Source organism: Amblyomma maculatum, chromosome 7 (assembly GCF_055883805.1).
Source record: "Amblyomma maculatum isolate TAMU_Amacu chromosome 7, ASM5588380v1, whole genome shotgun sequence".
NCBI classification, from domain to species: domain Eukaryota; kingdom Metazoa; phylum Arthropoda; class Arachnida; order Ixodida; family Ixodidae; genus Amblyomma; species Amblyomma maculatum.
Window position 1 is genome coordinate 136,520,491 of NC_139350.1, and position 19,983 is coordinate 136,540,473.

General features: G+C 41.9%; 1 long non-coding RNA gene across 2 annotated transcripts in view; it reads right to left on the reverse strand.

Moving 5' to 3' along the window:
• LOC146184822 (uncharacterized) overlaps positions 1-16,211 on the reverse strand; it is a 131,149-nt gene extending 114,938 nt beyond the window's left edge. The window contains exon 1 of one of the 2 annotated variants that reach the window (XR_014708932.1): positions 15,888-16,211. This is a non-coding gene — a long non-coding RNA (uncharacterized LOC146184822). The remainder of the gene's footprint in view (positions 1-15,887) is intronic. The other variant, XR_014708933.1, reaches the window with a different exon arrangement.
• Positions 16,212-19,983: the final 3,772 nt, after the last annotated feature.

Below are 19,983 nucleotides of genomic sequence, written 5' to 3' on the forward strand. Positions count from 1 at the left end.
GCTTGGGCTGCATAATGTGACTTCGCAAAAAAAAAAAAAGAAATTACAAGTGAAGCTCTTTGTATGACGGTTTGGAAACTTCCTTTCAGCCTTTCTGCATATGGCTGACAAACAATGAAGGGCTTTTCACATTGATTTTGTAATGTCAACAATGAAAACACGGGGGCCAGTTGGTTGATCATACTGTGGAATACTGCGCTACTTGATATTCTGAGGACACGTTCATACGTGTGTTGTCCTTCACCTGTCCCCCTTCTAGCAAGTAGCGCTGTATTCCCCAGTTTGTGATGTCAACGGTCCCTTATTGCTACTGTGAAATAAGCACGGCTGCTTCATTGTGTAAAAAAAAAAAAAAAGATCTCAGTACATATGTCTTTTCAAACCCGCTATGAACTGGTAATCGCATGGAAAGTGGCCTCGCAGTAGGGCCATGAGACTCCTGCTTGGCCTGCATAATGTGATTTTGCAAAAAAAAAAAAAAAAAAATTAGAAGTGAAGCTCTTTGTATGATGGTTCGGAAACTTCCTTTGAGCCTTTCTGCAATTGGCTGACAAACAATGAAGGGCTTTTCACATTGATTTTGTAATGTCAACAATGAAAACACGGGGGCCAGTTCGTTGATCATACTGTGGAATACTGCGCTACTTGATAGACTGAGGACACGTTCATTCGTGTGTTGTCCTTCACCTGTCCCCCATCTAGCAAGTAGCGCTGTATTCCCCAGTTTGTGATGTCAACGGTCCCTTATTGCTACTGTGAAATAAGCACGGCTGCTTCATTGTGTAAAAAAAAAAAAAAAATCTCAGTACATATGTCTTTTCAAACCCGCTATGAACTGGTAATCGCATGGAAAGTGGCCTCGCAGTAGGGCCATGAGACTCCTGCTTGGCCTGCATAATGTGATTTTGCAAACAAAAAAAAATTAGAAGTGAAGCTCTTTGTATGCTGGTTCGGAAACTTCCTTTGAGCCTTTCTGCAATTGGCTGACAAACAATGAAGGGCTTTTCACATTGATTTTGTAATGTCAACAATGAAAACACGGGGGCCAGTTGGTTGATCATACTGTGGAATACTGCGCTTCTTGATAGACCGAGGACACGTTCATTCGTGTGTTGTCCTTCACCTGTCCCCCATCTAGCAAGTAGCGCTGTATTCCCCAGTTTGTGATGTCAACGGTCCCTTATTGCTACTGTGAAATAAGCACGGCTGCTTCATTGTGAAAAAAAAAAAAAATCTCAGTACATATGCCTTTTCAAACCCGCTATGAACTGGTAATCGCATGGAAAGTGGCCTCGCAGTAGGGCCATGAGACTCCTGCTTGGCCTGCATAATGTGATTTTGCAAAAAAAAAAAAAAAATTAGAAGTGAAGCTCTTTGTATGCTGGTTCGGAAACTTCCTTTGAGCCTTTCTGCAATTGGCTGACAAACAATGAAGGGCTTTTCACATTGATTTTGTAATGTCAACAATGAAAACACGGGGGCCAGTTGGTTGATCATACTGTGGAATACTGCGCTACTTGATAGACCGAGGACACGTTCATTCGTGTGTTGTCCTTCACCTGTCCCCCATCTAGCAAGTAGCGCTGTATTCCCCAGTTTGTGATGTCAACGGTCCCTTATTGCTACTGTGAAATAAGCACGGCTGCTTCATTGTGAAAAAAAAAAAAAAATCTCAGTACATATGTCTTTTCAAACCCGCTATGAACTGGTAATCGCATGGAAAGTGGCCTCGCAGTAGGGCCATGAGACTCCTGCTTGGCCTGCATAATGTGATTTTGCAAAAAAAAAAAAAAAAATTAGAAGTGAAGCTCTTTGTATGGTGGTTCGGAAACTTCCCTTGAGCCTTTCTGCAATTGGCTGACAAACAATGAAGGGCTTTTCACATTGATTTTGTAATGTCAACAATGAAAACACGGGGGCCAGTTGGTTGATCATACTGTGGAATACTGCGCTTCTTGATAGACCGAGGACACGTTCATTCGTGTGGTGTCCTTCACCTGTCCCCCATCTAGCAAGTAGCGCTGTATTCCCCAGTTTGTGATGTCAACGGTCCCTTATTGCTACTGTGAAATAAGCACGGCTGCTTCATTGTGAAAAAAAAAAAAAAAAAAATCTCAGTACATATGTCTTTTCAAACCCGCTATGAACTGGTAATCGCATGGAAAGTGGCCTCGCAGTAGGGCCATGAGACTCCTGCTTGGCCTGCATAATGTGATTTTGCAAAAAAAAAAAAATTAGAAGTGAAGCTCTTTGTATGCTGGTTCGGAAACTTCCTTTGAGCCTTTCTGCAATTGGCTGACAAACAATGAAGGGCTTTTCACATTGATTTTGTAATGTCAACAATGAAAACACGGGGGCCAGTTGGTTGATCATACTGTGGAATACTGCGCTACTTAATAGACCGAGGACACGTTCATTCGTGTGTTGTCCTTCACCTGTCCCCCATCTAGCAAGTAGCGCTGTATTCCCCAGTTTGTGATGTCAACGGTCCCTTATTGCTACTGTGAAATAAGCACGGCTGCTTCATTGTGAAAAAAAAAAAAAAAAATCTCAGTACATATGTCTTTTCAAACCCGCTATGAACTGGTAATCGCATGGAAAGTGGCCTCGCAGTAGGGCCATGAGACTCCTGCTTGGCCTGCATAATGTGATTTTGCAAAAAAAAAAAAAAAATTAGAAGTGAAGCTCTTTGTATGCTGGTTCGGAAACTTCCTTTGAGCCTTTCTGCAATTGGCTGACAAACAATCAAGGGCTTTTCACATTGATTTTGTAATGTCAACAATGAAAACATGGGGGCCAGTTGGTTGATCATACTGTGGAATACTGCGCTGCTTGATAGACCGGGGACACGTTCATTCGTGTGTTGTCCTTCACCTGTCCCCCATCTAGCAAGTAGCGCTGTATTCCCCAGTTTGTGATGTCAACGGTCCCTTATTGCTACTGTGAAATAAGCACGGCTGCTTCATTGTGAAAAAAAAAAAAAATCTCAGTACATATGTCTTTTCAAACCCGCTATGAACTGGTAATCGCATGGAAAGTGGCCTCGCAGTAGGGCCATGAGACTCCTGCTTGGCCTGCATAATGTGATTTTGCAAAAAAAAAAAAAAAAAATTAGAAGTGAAGCTCTTTGTATGGTGGTTCGGAAACTTCCCTTGAGCCTTTCTGCAATTGGCTGACAAACAATGAAGGGCTTTTCACATTGATTTTGTAATGTCAACAATGAAAACACGGGGGCCAGTTGGTTGATCATACTGTGGACTACTGCGCTTCTTGATAGACCGAGGACACGTTCATTCGTGTGGTGTCCTTCACCTGTCCCCCATCTAGCAAGTAGCGCTGTATTCCCCAGTTTGTGATGTCAACGGTCCCTTATTGCTACTGTGAAATAAGCACGGCTGCTTCATTGTGAAAAAAAAAAAAAAATCTCAGTATATATGTCTTTTCAAACCCGCTATGAACTGGTAATCGCATGGAAAGTGGCCTCGCAGTAGGCCCATGAGACTCCTGCTTGGCCTGCATAATGTGATTTTGCAAAAAAAAAAAAAAAAAATTAGAAGTGAAGCTCTTTGTATGCTGGTTCGGAAACTTCCTTTGAGCCTTTCTGCAATTGGCTGACAAACAATGAAGGGCTTTTCACATTGATTTTGTAATGTCAACAATGAAAACACGGGGGCCAGTTGGTTGATCATACTGTGGAATACTGCGCTACTTGATAGACCGAGGACACGTTCATTCGTGTGTTGTCCTTCACCTGTCCCCCATCTAGCAAGTAGCGCTGTATTCCCCAGTTTGTGATGTCAACGGTCCCTTTTTGCTACTGTGAAATAAGCACGGCTGCTTCATTGTGAAAAAAAAAAAATCTCAGTACATATGTCTTTTCAAACCCGCTATGAACTGGTAATCGCATGGAAAGTGGCCTCGCAGTAGGGCCATGAGATTCCTGCTTGGCCTGCATAATGTGATTTTGCAAAAAAAAAAAAAAAAAAAAAATTAGAAGTGAAGCTCTTTGTATGCTGGTTCGGAAACTCCCTTTGAGCCTTTCTGCAATTGGCTGACAAACAATGAAGGGCTTTTCACATTGATTTTGTAATGTCAACAATGAAAACATGGGGGCCAGTTGGTTGATCATACTGTGGAATACTGCGCTACTTGATAGACCGGGGACACGTTCATTCGTGTGTTGTCCTTCACCTGTCCCCCATCTAGCAAGTAGCACTGTATTCCCCAGTTTGTGATGTCAACGGTCCCTTACTGCTACTGTGAAATAAGCACGGCTGCTTCATTGTGAAAAAAAAAAAAAAAAAATCTCAGTACATATGTCTTTTCAAACCCGCTATGAACTGGTAATCGCATGGAAAGTGGCCTCGCAGTAGGGCCATGAGACTCCTGCTTGGGCTGCATAATGTGACTTCGCAAAAAAAAAAAAGAAATTAGAAGTGAAGCTCTTTGTATGACGGTTTGGAAACTTCCTTTCAGCCTTTCTGCATATGGCTGACAAACAATGAAGGGCTTTTCACATTGATTTTGTAATGTCAACAATGAAAACACGGGGGCCAGTTGGTTGATCATACTGTGGAATACTGCGCTACTTGATATTCTGAGGACACGTTCATACGTGTGTTGTCCTTCACCTGTCCCCCTTCTAGCAAGTAGCGCTGTATTCCCCAGTTTGTGATGTCAACGGTCCCTTATTGCTACTGTGAAATAAGCACGGCTGCTTCATTGTGTAAAAAAAAAAAAAAAGATCTCAGTACATATGTCTTTTCAAACCCGCTATGAACTGGTAATCGCATGGAAAGTGGCCTCGCAGTAGGGCCATGAGACTCCTGCTTGGCCTGCATAATGTGATTTTGCAAAAAAAAAAAAAAAATTAGAAGTGAAGCTCTTTGTATGATGGTTCGGAAACTTCCTTTGAGCCTTTCTGCAATTGGCTGACAAACAATGAAGGGCTTTTCACATTGATTTTGTAATGTCAACAATGAAAACATGGGGGCCAGTTGGTTGATCATACTGTGGAATACTGCGCTACTTGATAGACCGGGGACACGTTCATTCGTGTGTTGTCCTTCACCTGTCCCCCATCTAGCAAGTAGCACTGTATTCCACAGTTTGTGATGTCAACGGTCCCTTATTGCTACTGTGAAATAAGCACGGCTGCTTCATTGTGAGAAAAAAAAAAAATCTCAATACATATGTCTTTTCAAACCCGCTATGAACTGGTAATCGCATGGAAAGTGGCCTCGCAATAGGGCCATGAGACTCCTGCTTGGCCTGCATAATGTGATTTTGCAAAAAAAAAAAAAATTAGAAGTGAAGCTCTTTGTATGCTGGTTCGGAAACTTCCTTTGAGCCTTTCTGCAATTGGCTGACAAACAATGAAGGGCTTTTCACATTGATTTTGTAATGTCAACAATGAAAACATGGGGGCCAGTTGGTTGATCATACTGTGGAATACTGCGCTACTTGATAGACCGGGGACACGTTCATTCGTGTGTTGTCCTTCACCTGTCCCCCATCTAGCAAGTAGCACTGTATTCCCCAGTTTGTGATGTCAACGGTCCCTTATTGCTACTGTGAAATAAGCACGGCTGCTTCATTGTGAAAAAAAAAAAAAAAATCTCAGTACATATGTCTTTTCAAACCCGCTATGAACTGGTAATCGCATGGAAAGTGGCCTCGCAGTAGGGCCATGAGATTCCTGCTTGGCCTGCATAATGTGATTTTGCAAAAAAAAAAAAAAAAAAAAAAAATTAGAAGTGAAGCTCTTTGTATGCTGGTTCGGAAACTCCCTTTGAGCCTTTCTGCAATTGGCTGACAAACAATGAAGGGCTTTTCACATTGATTTTGTAATGTCAACAATGAAAACATGGGGGCCAGTTGGTTGATCATACTGTGGAATACTGCGCTACTTGATAGACCGGGGACACGTTCATTCGTGTGTTGTCCTTCACCTGTCCCCCATCTAGCAAGTAGCACTGTATTCCCCAGTTTGTGATGTCAACGGTCCCTTACTGCTACTGTGAAATAAGCACGGCTGCTTCATTGTGAAAAAAAAAAAAAAATCTCAGTACATATGTCTTTTCAAACCCGCTATGAACTGGTAATCGCATGGAAAGTGGCCTCGCAGTAGGGCCATGAGACTCCTGCTTGGGCTGCATAATGTGACTTCGCAAAAAAAAAAAAAGAAATTACAAGTGAAGCTCTTTGTATGACGGTTTGGAAACTTCCTTTCAGCCTTTCTGCATATGGCTGACAAACAATGAAGGGCTTTTCACATTGATTTTGTAATGTCAACAATGAAAACACGGGGGCCAGTTGGTTGATCATACTGTGGAATACTGCGCTACTTGATATTCTGAGGACACGTTCATACGTGTGTTGTCCTTCACCTGTCCCCCTTCTAGCAAGTAGCGCTGTATTCCCCAGTTTGTGATGTCAACGGTCCCTTATTGCTACTGTGAAATAAGCACGGCTGCTTCATTGTGTAAAAAAAAAAAAAAAGATCTCAGTACATATGTCTTTTCAAACCCGCTATGAACTGGTAATCGCATGGAAAGTGGCCTCGCAGTAGGGCCATGAGACTCCTGCTTGGCCTGCATAATGTGATTTTGCAAAAAAAAAAAAAAAAAAATTAGAAGTGAAGCTCTTTGTATGATGGTTCGGAAACTTCCTTTGAGCCTTTCTGCAATTGGCTGACAAACAATGAAGGGCTTTTCACATTGATTTTGTAATGTCAACAATGAAAACACGGGGGCCAGTTCGTTGATCATACTGTGGAATACTGCGCTACTTGATAGACTGAGGACACGTTCATTCGTGTGTTGTCCTTCACCTGTCCCCCATCTAGCAAGTAGCGCTGTATTCCCCAGTTTGTGATGTCAACGGTCCCTTATTGCTACTGTGAAATAAGCACGGCTGCTTCATTGTGTAAAAAAAAAAAAAAAATCTCAGTACATATGTCTTTTCAAACCCGCTATGAACTGGTAATCGCATGGAAAGTGGCCTCGCAGTAGGGCCATGAGACTCCTGCTTGGCCTGCATAATGTGATTTTGCAAACAAAAAAAAATTAGAAGTGAAGCTCTTTGTATGCTGGTTCGGAAACTTCCTTTGAGCCTTTCTGCAATTGGCTGACAAACAATGAAGGGCTTTTCACATTGATTTTGTAATGTCAACAATGAAAACACGGGGGCCAGTTGGTTGATCATACTGTGGAATACTGCGCTTCTTGATAGACCGAGGACACGTTCATTCGTGTGTTGTCCTTCACCTGTCCCCCATCTAGCAAGTAGCGCTGTATTCCCCAGTTTGTGATGTCAACGGTCCCTTATTGCTACTGTGAAATAAGCACGGCTGCTTCATTGTGAAAAAAAAAAAAAATCTCAGTACATATGCCTTTTCAAACCCGCTATGAACTGGTAATCGCATGGAAAGTGGCCTCGCAGTAGGGCCATGAGACTCCTGCTTGGCCTGCATAATGTGATTTTGCAAAAAAAAAAAAAAATTAGAAGTGAAGCTCTTTGTATGCTGGTTCGGAAACTTCCTTTGAGCCTTTCTGCAATTGGCTGACAAACAATGAAGGGCTTTTCACATTGATTTTGTAATGTCAACAATGAAAACACGGGGGCCAGTTGGTTGATCATACTGTGGAATACTGCGCTACTTGATAGACCGAGGACACGTTCATTCGTGTGTTGTCCTTCACCTGTCCCCCATCTAGCAAGTAGCGCTGTATTCCCCAGTTTGTGATGTCAACGGTCCCTTATTGCTACTGTGAAATAAGCACGGCTGCTTCATTGTGAAAAAAAAAAAAATCTCAGTACATATGTCTTTTCAAACCCGCTATGAACTGGTAATCGCATGGAAAGTGGCCTCGCAGTAGGGCCATGAGACTCCTGCTTGGCCTGCATAATGTGATTTTGCAAAAAAAAAAAAAAATTAGAAGTGAAGCTCTTTGTATGGTGGTTCGGAAACTTCCCTTGAGCCTTTCTGCAATTGGCTGACAAACAATGAAGGGCTTTTCACATTGATTTTGTAATGTCAACAATGAAAACACGGGGGCCAGTTGGTTGATCATACTGTGGAATACTGCGCTTCTTGATAGACCGAGGACACGTTCATTCGTGTGGTGTCCTTCACCTGTCCCCCATCTAGCAAGTAGCGCTGTATTCCCCAGTTTGTGATGTCAACGGTCCCTTATTGCTACTGTGAAATAAGCACGGCTGCTTCATTGTGAAAAAAAAAAAAAAAAAATCTCAGTACATATGTCTTTTCAAACCCGCTATGAACTGGTAATCGCATGGAAAGTGGCCTCGCAGTAGGGCCATGAGACTCCTGCTTGGCCTGCATAATGTGATTTTGCAAAAAAAAAAAAATTAGAAGTGAAGCTCTTTGTATGCTGGTTCGGAAACTTCCTTTGAGCCTTTCTGCAATTGGCTGACAAACAATGAAGGGCTTTTCACATTGATTTTGTAATGTCAACAATGAAAACACGGGGGCCAGTTGGTTGATCATACTGTGGAATACTGCGCTACTTAATAGACCGAGGACACGTTCATTCGTGTGTTGTCCTTCACCTGTCCCCCATCTAGCAAGTAGCGCTGTATTCCCCAGTTTGTGATGTCAACGGTCCCTTATTGCTACTGTGAAATAAGCACGGCTGCTTCATTGTGAAAAAAAAAAAAAAAATCTCAGTACATATGTCTTTTCAAACCCGCTATGAACTGGTAATCGCATGGAAAGTGGCCTCGCAGTAGGGCCATGAGACTCCTGCTTGGCCTGCATAATGTGATTTTGCAAAAAAAAAAAAAAAAAATTAGAAGTGAAGCTCTTTGTATGCTGGTTCGGAAACTTCCTTTGAGCCTTTCTGCAATTGGCTGACAAACAATCAAGGGCTTTTCACATTGATTTTGTAATGTCAACAATGAAAACATGGGGGCCAGTTGGTTGATCATACTGTGGAATACTGCGCTGCTTGATAGACCGGGGACACGTTCATTCGTGTGTTGTCCTTCACCTGTCCCCCATCTAGCAAGTAGCGCTGTATTCCCCAGTTTGTGATGTCAACGGTCCCTTATTGCTACTGTGAAATAAGCACGGCTGCTTCATTGTGAAAAAAAAAAAAAAATCTCAGTACATATGTCTTTTCAAACCCGCTATGAACTGGTAATCGCATGGAAAGTGGCCTCGCAGTAGGGCCATGAGACTCCTGCTTGGCCTGCATAATGTGATTTTGCAAAAAAAAAAAAAAAATTAGAAGTGAAGCTCTTTGTATGGTGGTTCGGAAACTTCCCTTGAGCCTTTCTGCAATTGGCTGACAAACAATGAAGGGCTTTTCACATTGATTTTGTAATGTCAACAATGAAAACACGGGGGCCAGTTGGTTGATCATACTGTGGACTACTGCGCTTCTTGATAGACCGAGGACACGTTCATTCGTGTGGTGTCCTTCACCTGTCCCCCATCTAGCAAGTAGCGCTGTATTCCCCAGTTTGTGATGTCAACGGTCCCTTATTGCTACTGTGAAATAAGCACGGCTGCTTCATTGTGAAAAAAAAAAAAAATCTCAGTATATATGTCTTTTCAAACCCGCTATGAACTGGTAATCGCATGGAAAGTGGCCTCGCAGTAGGCCCATGAGACTCCTGCTTGGCCTGCATAATGTGATTTTGCAAAAAAAAAAAAAAAAAAAAAATTAGAAGTGAAGCTCTTTGTATGCTGGTTCGGAAACTTCCTTTGAGCCTTTCTGCAATTGGCTGACAAACAATGAAGGGCTTTTCACATTGATTTTGTAATGTCAACAATGAAAACACGGGGGCCAGTTGGTTGATCATACTGTGGAATACTGCGCTACTTGATAGACCGAGGACACGTTCATTCGTGTGTTGTCCTTCACCTGTCCCCCATCTAGCAAGTAGCGCTGTATTCCCCAGTTTGTGATGTCAACGGTCCCTTTTTGCTACTGTGAAATAAGCACGGCTGCTTCATTGTGAAAAAAAAAAAATCTCAGTACATATGTCTTTTCAAACCCGCTATGAACTGGTAATCGCATGGAAAGTGGCCTCGCAGTAGGGCCATAAGACTCCTGCTTGGCCTGCATAATGTGATTTTGCAAAAAAAAAAAAAAAAAATTAGATGTGAAGCTCTTTGTATGCTGGTTCGGAAACTTCCTTTGAGCCTTTCTGCAATTGGCTGACAAACAATGAAGGGCTTTTCACATTGATTTTGTAATGTCAACAATGAAAACATGGGGGCCAGTTGGTTGATCATACTGTGGAATACTGCGCTACTTGATAGACCGGGGACACGTTCATTCGTGTGTTGTCCTTCACCTGTCCCCCATCTAGCAAGTAGCGCTGTATTCCCCAGTTTGTGATGTCAACGGTCCCTTATTGCTACTGTGAAATAAGCACGGCTGCTTCATTGTGTAAAAAAAAAAAAAAAAAAATCTCAGTACATATGTCTTTTCAAACCCGCTATGAACTGGTAATCGCATGGAAAGTGGCCTCGCAGTAGGGCCATGAGACTCCTGCTTGGCCTGCATAATGTGATTTTGCAAACAAAAAAAAAATTAGAAGTGAAGCTCTTTGTATGCTGGTTCGGAAACTTCCTTTGAGCCTTTCTGCAATTGGCTGACAAACAATGAAGGGCTTTTCACATTGATTTTGTAATGTCAACAATGAAAACACGGGGGCCAGTTGGTTGATCATACTGTGGAATACTGCGCTTCTTGATAGACCGAGGACACGTTCATTCGTGTGTTGTCCTTCACCTGTCCCCCATCTAGCAAGTAGCGCTGTATTCCCCAGTTTGTGATGTCAACGGTCCCTTATTGCTACTGTGAAATAAGCACGGCTGCTTCATTGTGAAAAAAAAAAAAAAAAATCTCAGTACATATGTCTTTTCAAACCCGCTATGAACTGGTAATCGCATGGAAAGTGGCCTCGCAGTAGGGCCATGAGACTCCTGCTTGGCCTGCATAATGTGATTTTGCAAAAAAAAAAAAAAAATTAGAAGTGAAGCTCTTTGTATGCTGGTTTGGAAACTTCCTTTGAGCCTTTCTGCAATTGGCTGACAAACAATGAAGGGCTTTTCACATTGATTTTGTAATGTCAACAATGAAAACACGGGGGCCAGTTGGTTGATCATACTGTGGAATACTGCGCTTCTTGATAGACCGAGGACACGTTCATTCGTGTGGTGTCCTTCACCTGTCCCCCATCTAGCAAGTAGCGCTGTATTCCCCAGTTTGTGATGTCAACGGTCCCTTATTGCTACTGTGAAATAAGCACGGCTGCTTCATTGTGAAAAAAAAAAAAAATCTCAGTACATATGTCTTTTCAAACCCGCTATGAACTGGTAATCGCATGGAAAGTGGCCTCGCAGTAGGGCCATGAGACTCCTGCTTGGCCTGCATAATGTGATTTTGTAAAAAAAAAAAAAAAATTAGAAGTGAAGCTCTTTGTATGCTGGTTCGGAAACTTCCTTTGAGCCTTTCTGCAATTGGCTGACAAACAATGAAGGGCTTTTCACATTGATTTTGTAATGTCAACAATGAAAACACGGGGGCCAGTTGGTTGATCATACTGTGGAATACTGCGCTACTTGATAGACCGAGGACACGTTCATTCGTGTGTTGTCCTTCACCTGTCCCCCATCTAGCAAGTAGCGCTGTATTCCCCAGTTTGTGATGTCAACGGTCCCTTATTGCTACTGTGAAATAAGCACGGCTGCTTCATTGTGAAAAAAAAAAAAGAAATCTCAGTACATATGTCTTTTCAAACCCGCTATGAACTGGTAATCGCATGGAAAGTGGCCTCGCAGTAGGGCCATAAGACTCCTGCTTGGCCTGCATAATGTGATTTTGCAAAAAAAAAAAAAAAAAAAATTAGAAGTGAAGCTCTTTGTATGCTGGTTCGGAAACTTCCTTTGAGCCTTTCTGCAATTGGCTGACAAACAATGAAGGGCTTTTCACATTGATTTTGTAATGTCAACAATGAAAACATAGGGGCCAGTTGGTTGATCATACTGTGGAATACTGCGCTACTTGATAGACCGGGGACACGTTCATTCGTGTGTTGTCCTTCACCTGTCCCCCATCTAGCAAGTAGCACTGTATTCCACAGTTTGTGATGTCAACGGTCCCTTATTGCTACTGTGAAATAAGCACGGCTGCTTCATTGTGAAAAAAAAAAAAAAAAATCTCAGTACATATGTCTTTTCAAACCCGCTATGAACTGGTAATCGCATGGAAAGTGGCCTCGCAATAGGGCCATGAGACTCCTGCTTGGCCTGCATAATGTGATTTTGCAAAAAAAAAAAAAAAAAAAATTAGAAGTGAAGCTCTTTGTATGCTGGTTCGGAAACTTCCTTTGAGCCTTTCTGCAATTGGCTGACAAACAATGAAGGGCTTTTCACATTGATTTTGTAATGTCAACAATGAAAACATGGGGGCCAGTTGGTTGATCATACTGTGGAATACTGCGCTACTTGATAGACCGGGGACACGTTCATTCGTGTGTTGTCCTTCACCTGTCCCCCATCTAGCAAGTAGCACTGTATTCCCCAGTTTGTGATGTCAACGGTCCCTTATTGCTACTGTGAAATAAGCACGGCTGCTTCATTGTGAAAAAAAAAAAAAAATCTCAGTACATATGTCTTTTCAAACCCGCTATGAACTGGTAATCGCATGGAAAGTGGCCTCGCAGTAGGGCCATGAGACTCCTGCTTGGCCTGCATAATGTGATTTTGCAAAAAAAAAAAAAAAAAATAGAAGTGAAGCTCTTTGTATGCTGGTTCGGAAACTTCCTTTGAGCCTTTCTGCAATTGGCTGACAAACAATGAAGGGCTTTTCACATTGATTTTGTAATGTCAACAATGAAAACATGGGGGCCAGTTGGTTGATCATACTGTGGAATACTGCGCTACTTGATAGACCGGGGACACGTTCATTCGTGTGTTGTCCTTCACCTGTCCCCCATCTAGCAAGTAGCACTGTATTCCCCAGTTTGTGATGTCAACGGTCCCTTACTGCTACTGTGAAATAAGCACGGCTGCTTCATTGTGAAAAAAAAAAAAAAAAATCTCAGTACATATGTCTTTTCAAACCCGCTATGAACTGGTAATCGCATGGAAAGTGGCCTCGCAGTAGGGCCATGAGACTCCTGCTTGGGCTGCATAATGTGACTTCGCAAAAAAAAAAAAGAAATTAGAAGTGAAGCTCTTTGTATGACGGTTTGGAAACTTCCTTTCAGCCTTTCTGCATATGGCTGACAAACAATGAAGGGCTTTTCAGATTGATTTTGTAATGTCAACAATGAAAACATGGGGGCCAGTTGGTTGATCATACTGTGGAATACTGCGCTACTTGATAGACCGGGGACACGTTCATTCGTGTGTTGTCCTTCACCTGTCCCCCATCTAGCAAGTAGCACTGTATTCCCCAGTTTGTGATGTCAACGGTCCCTTATTGCTACTGTGAAATAAGCACGGCTGCTTCATTGTGAAAAAAAAAAAAAAATCTCAGTACATATGTCTTTTCAAACCCGCTATGAACTGGTAATCGCATGGAAAGTGGCCTCGCAGTAGGGCCATGAGACTCCTGCTTGGGCTGCATAATGTGACTTCGCAAAAAAAAAAAAAAGAAATTAGAAGTGAAGCTCTTTGTATGACGGTTCGGAAACTTCCTTTCAGTCTTTCTGCATATGGCTGACAAACAATGAAGGGCTTTTCACATTGATTTTGTAATGTCAACAATGAAAACACGGGGGCCAGTTGGTTGATCATACTGTGGAATACTGCGCTTCTTGATAGACCGAGGACACGTTCATTCGTGTGGTGTCCTTCACCTGTCCCCCATCTAGCAAGTAGCGCTGTATTCCCCAGTTTGTGATGTCAACGGTCCCTTATTGCTGCTGTGAAATAAGCACGGCTGCTTCATTGTGAAAAAAAAAAAAAAAAAATCTCAGTACATATGTCTTTTCAAACCCGCTATGAACTGGTAATCGCATGGAAAGTGGCCTCGCAGTAGGGCCATGAGACTCCTGCTTGGCCTGCATAATGTGATTTTGCAAAAAAAAAAAAAAAATTAGAAGTGAAGCTCTTTGTATGCTGGTTCGGAAACTTCCTTTGAGCCTTTCTGCAATTGGCTGACAAACAATGAAGGGCTTTTCACATTGATTTTGTAATGTCAACAATGAAAACATGGGGGCCAGTTGGTTGATCATACTGTGGAATACTGCGCTACTTGATAGACCGGGGACACGTTCATTCGTGTGTTGTCCTTCACCTGTCCCCCATCTAGCAAGTAGCACTGTATTCCCCAGTTTGTGATGTCAACGGTCCCTTACTGCTACTGTGAAATAAGCACGGCTGCTTCATTGTGAAAAAAAAAAAAAAATCTCAGTACATATGTCTTTTCAAACCCGCTATGAACTGGTAATCGCATGGAAAGTGGCCTCGCAGTAGGGCCATGAGACTCCTGCTTGGGCTGCATAATGTGACTTCGCAAAAAAAAAAAAAGAAATTAGAAGTGAAGCTCTTTGTATGACGGTTTGGAAACTTCCTTTCAGCCTTTCTGCATATGGCTGACAAACAATGAAGGGCTTTTCACATTGATTTTGTAATGTCAACAATGAAAACATGGGGGCCAGTTGGTTGATCATACTGTGGAATACTGCGCTACTTGATAGACCGGGGACACGTTCATTCGTGTGTTGTCCTTCACCTGTCCCCCATCTAGCAAGTAGCACTGTATTCCCCAGTTTGTGATGTCAACGGTCCCTTATTGCTACTGTGAAATAAGCACGGCTGCTTCATTGTGAAAAAAAAAAAAAATCTCATTACATATGTCTTTTCAAACCCGCTATGAACTGGTAATCGCATGGAAAGTGGCCTCGCAGTAGGGCCATGAGACTCCTGCTTGGGCTGCATAATGTGACTTCGCAAAAAAAAAAAAGAAATTATAAGTGAAGCTCTTTGTATGACGGTTCGGAAACTTACTTTCAGCCTTTCTGCATATGGCTGACAAACAATGAAGGGCTTTTCACATTGATTTTGTAATGTCAACAATGAAAACATGGGGGCCAGTTGGTTGATCATACTGTGGAATACTGTGCTACTTGATAGACCGGGGACACGTTCATTCGTGTGTTGTCCTTCACCTGTCCCTCATCTAGCAAGTAGCACTGTATTCCCCAGTTTGTGATGTCAACGGTCCCTTATTGCTACTGTGAAATAAGCACGGTTGTTTCATTGTGTTAAAAAAAAAATCTGAGTACATATGTCTTTTCAAACCCGCTATGAACTGGCAAGTGCATGGAAAGCGGCCTCGCAGTAGGCCATGAGACTCCTGCTTGGCCTGCATAATGTCGCGAAAAAAAAAAATAGAAGTAAAGCTCTTTGTATGACTATGTTTGGAAACTTCCCTTGAGCATTTCTGCATGTCGCTGACAAACATTGAAGGGCTTCCAAATCACAAGAAAACGCGACAAATTTTGAAATGCAAACAGTAGTTCCTCACGCTTCACGAGTCCTACACTACAATCGATGTTTCCGGCATTACCTTGAAACGCACATATTACTTGCGCAAGAGAAAACTAAGCTCCGTTTCCTTTCATTCAGATGTTCATTATTTTAGGCTGAACACTGACTTCGGCATTTATATCGAACTGCTAGTAGAAGCACTTTATTAAAAGGAACTGCAAATAGCGATACAAATGTTCTACGAACACTGGGTTGTGCAAGGTGCACCGAAGAATATAACAAGGACCATCGCTGCGCTACGCAGTTAAATCTAAATGAGGTATCCAGCCACAGATGCTCGCGTACACAACAGTGCATCGCAAGCGTTGCAGCACAGGCAGAACAACTACTATAATGAATGCTTTACCTGCAAATGCCATGTCTTGCCTCAAGTGCTTCTTTTCCGGTGCGGTTCGAACCCGGCAGACGCTTGCAGCGTTGAACGTGGACGCATTGCCAGGTGCGTGGGGGCTTCAGCGCTTCTCAAGCGTTTGACGTTTCCGCTATATCAACCAACAACTCCAACCGTATAGAACACTGCACGCTGGACGCACAAAGCAAAGCGCAGCAATCATCGACGAACGCAAACACCGGCTTTAGCGAAGTATTTCAACTTCAAAAACGAACAACTGACATTACGACGGCGCCATGCCGCTGTTACTACGCGTCACGCATGGATGGTATTAGCAAAGTAAGTGCAGCAGACTACGTTTCAGCGGCTCCACTCCGCCACTGACGAACAACAGGGGGCGCTAAAGTCACCTGGCAGAATTCGTCAGCAAATGCAATTTGTAACTGCCAATTTTCAGCGTGCCAGACCATGAAAGTACAAAAAACTATTTCCGATTTTGTATCCAGCGCGTGACAAGCATTTTAGGTACAGAATTGTTACAAAGTAGACTTTACACAAAAGTAAGCTGCGCGCATCTAGTGGCGCTTCAGTCGAAAGTAGATGAACGCGGCAGTTTCACTAGTCGTATTAGGCCACTGCAACATTGTGTCTTGACGAAGTTAATGAAATGATGCGATATCCTTGCAAAGGGTAGTATTGTTTTCCATTAAACAAAAATTAAAATATTGTTAGCTATGACATAAAGCGCAGTGTTCTAGTCAAATTGTTTGACTAAATTACATAATAGCTATTTAGCTGCAATAACGAAACTGAAACCTTGGCTCCAACTGCCAAACATCTAAGGTGGTGCGAAGGTGGCAGTGCAGTTATCTAGCTGTATTCTGTAGTTTCTACTGCTAAGACCGTTAAAAGGACCTCGTTATTTTCTTTCTTTCGGCCTTGTTCAGCATTGCGAGCGTCGTTGCTCGAGATTTGTGCTTTTTGATACTTCCGCGTACCGCTACAACGATGTGCAGCCTTCGTTATGAAGAAAATTATGTCGCAGAGGGGTCATTGCCGCTCGAAATCTTCCGTGCATGTGCTATCTGAGTCGAAACAACCCATAAATCAGCGCCACGAGAGCCCCGCCGAGGCCCAGTGCCCCTAGGCGTTGCACACTAATACTGCATGGTACGCTGCCTTGGGCTCCACTGGTTATTGGGAAAAATAGGCCCTGGCAAAAATGAGAAAAAGATAAATCATAAAGAATCAAAAAATAGGCGGAGAAAAGGGCAAGCCAAGTCAGAATTCGAGTCCACTCTCTGACTATCTTGCCAGCCTGGAAGACAAAAGCAAATGGACGAAGAGCTGCATTTTTTTTTTATGACCAGCAGCACACTTCACATTCGCGGGTTCATGTCTCGATGTGGATAGTCTGAGGCAGCCGCTATGATAATTAAGATTACCACTGCTCGAACACTGAAGCTGGTTGCCGGCATTCTAGATTGGACACTGATGTGGATCTCTAGGTGCCACGGAGAAAGGAATACTTCCTCCGTGCTAGGCGCTCAGAAGCATGGAGTTCCAATTAGTTTAGTCACGCTGTTCTGGAGCTGCGGCGCGAAACCTAATTAAGATGGAATTCGTGACTATCAAAGCTTTAACCCTGTGCAGGGTCCAGAGACTACTTCGGTCTAAAAATTGATGTGTTATGTGATCGAGAAGTCAGATGCATGGTTTATATATGTTGCCTTTGGAAGAGGGAAAGAGCTAAAAAACAGGCAGGATGTGCTGTAGTACAAGTGCTGTGTGCTTTCTTTTCTTGCACACTAGTTTATATTACTAGGTAGTCTATGCTTTCCTTCGTTTCATTCTTTTTGCATTGCTTTCCTAGAATGCACAGTTATATTCACTGCTTTGTCTACCTTGTTTAAAGCCTAAGATTATACAAGCAGTGCATATGACGGTGGTAATTACATCATGAAGACTTTGCCAATTTTTTATAATAGCCTTTCTGATTCATTTCACCTTCATTGTCTTATCCATTTTACTTGTTTGTAGATGGGCTTTCTTAATATATTACTGTTTGGTTAATTTACATGTCCACAATGTAAAGTTTTGTACTGTATAATTAATAACTCATGATTTCGGTTTTTCCTTGTGCATTATTTTTATTATTTAACATGCATTGTTCAATACTTTCTGTAAGTTCATGCTGGCAAAATTAAGTGCCCAGGATGTGTGACTATATAAGAAGTTTGCAGCTTTGCTGTTAGCCATGCAGTGGTCTCAGACCGCTGTTGTTGAGCTGGAAGCTAAACTATTAACCTGTTGTGGGGTAATTTACGAAACGAGGTGATTATGTGTACAAACAAGAACAGCCTAGATTGAATTCCACGTATAATATGAGAAGTTTTGTCTTCCATAACAGATGTTAGCCTTTGCTATATGTGCTGTTTTTTGCTGCTGCTTTTACTTTATTTTTCCGCTGTCTGATTTCTTTAGACTGTTTACCTCAGTTTAATTTAATTTATAAATTTGCCTTTTCTCATTCCTACCTAAGCGGTGGTAACTATGAGTGCCACACCTGGTGTTTAAGAAATTGAATGATAGTGGCAAGAGCCGCATCCACCTGCCAAATCTTTTAGCCTTTTGCTGCTTGGTGTTTGGTGCCATGCAAACTGTTCATTTAATGGCAATATGTGCTTTGCACACAACATTGTATGACATTCACCAATAGAACTGCTTCGTGTTGCTGATAATTTTGTTTTGGCAAGTTTTGTCCTATGTCATCTCATTCAGCTATGCAATAACCTTTGCCTTTAACGTTCTATGAATTGAGCTTATAAAAAAGGTACTTAACAATGAAGCGATTTGGGCACCACATCTTCAAAATAGACTCTCTGCTGATTAGTATAGTTTCTCTACACATCTGCTTGTTTCTCTGAAGGCATCTGCTTCGTTTGTAACAAATATTTTATTTACACATTACGAGGAATTTCGTTTAATAGTGCTGAAAGATGGGCATGTATGCAGAGAGCCACAACACCAATCGCTGGCTTGTGGTGAAAGAAACCATGACCGTACAAAAATATGTACAGTGAGTGTGGCGACTACCCTAGCTATTATGTACGTTACTGGTGTGCACCAATTATTATGGTTATCTAATATATTATAGTGCAAAATTGCACACTTTGCAGCACTTTGCATCTCTGTAATATGTGAGTGGTGTTGAAGAGCAAGTTGGTTTGATAACGTCAACTGCTAGTCGCCTGAAATGCTGCATAGATTCTCCGCACATTTTACACAGTCCTTGGTAAATTCTGCATAATTTAATTCTCAACAAGTTATTGTACTTTAGCTTTTCTGTTCAAAATACACAGCCTTTGTTCTTTCATGAAGTAATTGTTTGCTTTCTTTCTCACGAGCATCGCAGTTATAAAAGCTGCAGTCCTCACTGACACATTACCAGAAATAAAAAAATAAAAATGAATTCCGCTTTTTTACCATCTATGCCCTCCTTATAGATTTAGAAATTTGAACTCCTGGCAAACCACTGCTGTTGATTATTTTCTCAATTCGCTTGTTTTAGAGCATAACTAATAAATGAAACTTGTGCCATTAATGCATGGCAGGTATGTGTTTCATGGATATTATTGCGCTTACTGACATGCAAAATCAGCAAGTGACAAATTCCAATTTGAGTGCATGATACCTTAATATCAGTATAAAAAGCTATTTTGTTTTTAGTTAAAAATGAGGCTCTGAATAATTTCTGGAGGTGGCATGATGCATCGCTCAGTCAAAGTCATTGATTACAAAAGTAGAAGATCGGTAGTAATGTCGACAAAAAATGTGTATACCAAAATTATTTGCAGTGGTTGCCCAGCTTATGTTGAGTACAATCTATCTCAAATAGTTTATGTTAAGTGTAATTGTAAGTGTCTAATTGTAGGTCTCTAGTTGGTTAAATGCTAGTTGGTTAAATGTGACTAAATTGAGTTTATTGCATTACTAAGTCAAATATCCCTGAATAGCTTATGCCAAGTATATTTGAATGAAACCAACCCTCCACTGTGATTATAATTGGTATTGTTTGTATATTGTGATTAGGTATGAACTAAACACATGA